The sequence below is a fragment of the Pristiophorus japonicus genome, chromosome Y (assembly GCF_044704955.1).
Source record: "Pristiophorus japonicus isolate sPriJap1 chromosome Y, sPriJap1.hap1, whole genome shotgun sequence".
Taxonomy (NCBI): Eukaryota; Metazoa; Chordata; class Chondrichthyes; family Pristiophoridae; genus Pristiophorus; species Pristiophorus japonicus.
This window is the reverse complement of record NC_092011.1, coordinates 26937434-26939933: the sequence shown is the minus strand read 5'-3', so window position 1 is coordinate 26939933 and position 2500 is coordinate 26937434.

The window sequence follows — 2500 nt, the reverse complement described above, 5'->3', positions numbered from 1 at the left end:
GAGAATTGGAGAGTTTTCCAAAGTCACGTCTAGAGCCTCCAGGTCTGCAGAGACCGACTATTCACCCTTTTTGGGCGGGAATTTTTTAAATTTTTGTCCATTTTTCCGGTTTTTGGTCGGGCTTTCAAAACGGCAGCCCGAGGCCTGGCAGAGGGCGGGGCATGGCCCCGGTCGCGACAGGCGGCTCGCGCGACCCGATTAATCCCCGAAAGGAGTTGGGAAATCGGCAGACCTGCCCGAGTTCAGCCCGGGGGTGGTGCAGGGCGGTTCGGCTCAAATCTTTAACCAAAGCCGATACTTCGTCTCGCTGGCGCAATCGAAGTGCCAGGCTGGATAACCCATTGAGCAGAAAGGGGCTGGAGGCAGGCATGGCTGATGGCTGAGGCCGGGTTGAGGCCACCCGAGGCCGGAAAAGTCAAAAGTCCCGTTGTCTGGAAAGTATGAGGTCAGATTCGGCCGCCTTACCGGGCCTGCGTTTGATGGTTTCCCGCTTGGGCAAGCGAGTCGGCCCGGCAAAGTTGCCACTTTAATTTTTTGGCAAGTGTCTGCGAACAAAGTTAATGAGTTGAAACTTGGCAATTGTCGGAAGTCCCGATGAAGAAATGAAAATGCCCCCTTTGCGGGGATTTGGATGCTCATGGTCGGCAGCATGTGGCCAGACGCCCCGCCAACTTGACACTTGTCATTTCTGTCCTTGGGGTTTGGCGGGGTATCTTCACAGAGGTAGGAGGTGGCAGAATCGAGACTTGGTGAGTTTTCCAAACAAACGTCTCGAGCCTCCAGGTCTGCAGAGACCGACCAGGGCGGCCGCCCAACCGACTATTCACCCTTTTTGGGCGGGAATTTATTCCCTTTTTGCCCATTTTTCGGGTTTTTGGTCGGGCTTCAAAAGCGGATGCCCGAGGCCTGGCAGAGGCCGGGTCATGGGCCCCGGACGCGCCTGGCGGCTCGCGCGACACGATTAGGCCCCGAAAGGAGTCGGGAAATCAGCAGACCTGCCCGAGTTCAGCCGGGGGGGCAGGTCGGTTCCGCTCAAATCATTAACCAAAGCCGAGACTTGGTCTCGCTGGTGCAACCTAAGAGCCAGGCTGGATAACCCATTGAGAAGAAGGGGGCTGAAGGAAGGCAGGGCTGATGGCTGAGGCCGGGTGGAGGCCACCCGAGGCCGGGAAAGTCAAAAGTCCCGTTGTCTGGAAGTCTATGAGGTCAGATTCGGCCACCTTACCGGGCCTGCGGTAGATGGTTTCCCGGTTGGGCAAGCGAGTCGGCCCGGCAAAGTGGCCACTTGCATTTTCTGGCAAGTTTCTGCGAACAAAGTTAATGAGTTGAACCTTGGCAATTGTCGGAAGTCCCGATGAAGAAATTAAAATGCCCCCTTTGCGGGGATTCGGAAGCTCATGGTCGGCAGAAGGTGGCCCGACGCCCCGCCAACTTGACACTTGTCATTTCTGTCTTGGTGGTTAGCGGGGTATCTGCACAGAGGTAGGAGGTGGCAGAATCGAGACTTGGTTAGTTTTCCAAACAAAAGTCTCTAGCCTCCAGGTCTGCAGAGTCCGACCAGGGCTGCCGCCCAACCGACTATTCACCCTTTTTGGGCGGGAATATATTCCCTTTTTGCCATTTTTCGGGTTTTTGGTCGGGCTTCAAAAGCGGCTGCCCGAGGCCTGGCAGAGGCCGAGGCATGGGCCCCGGTCACGCCAGGTGGCTCGCGCGACCCGATTAGACGCCGAAAGGAGTTGGAAAATCGGCAGACCTGCCCGAGTTCAGCCCGGGGGGGGGTGGTGGGGGCAGGTCGGTTCGGCTCAAATCATTAACCAAAGCTGAGACTTGGTCTCGCTGGCGCAACCGAAGTGCCAGGCTGGATGACTCATTAACCAGAAGGCAGCTGGAGGCAGGCAGGGCTGATGGCTGACGCTGGGTGGAGGCCATCCGCGGCCGGGAAAGTCAAAAGTCCCGTTGTGTGGAAGTCTATGTGGTCAGATTCGGCCGCCTTACCGGGCCTGCGGTTGATGGTTTCCCGCTTGGGCAAGCGAGTCGGCCCGGAAAAGTGGCCACTTGCATTTTCTGGCAAGTGTCCCGATGAAGAAGTGAAAATGCCCCTTTTGCGGGAATTTGGATGCTCATGGCCGGCAGCAGGTGGCCCGACGTCCCGCCATCTTGACACTTGTCATTTCTGTCCTTGGGGGCTGGCGGGGTGCCGGAGATTTTCGGGAACACGATTTTCAGAAAATTTTTACGACAGCAGGTACACTTTGAAAGCGCCCGAAAAGTGATACTTTGCTGAAAGGTGCTCAATCTCAGGAAAGAGACCTTTGAAAAAGCACTTGGAATGTCACAAAATGAACGGCGTGCGAGACTTGCAAGCCCCTGGGTGAGGGAAATCTGTTTTACTGAGTAGTTAAGCACATGCGCAGTTCTTTCACCAAGTTCCCCAGCGTGTTGTTTGCTCGATATCCACCGATCGATTGGGTGACTCGTGTCCGAGGTGGGAGGGCTCGGA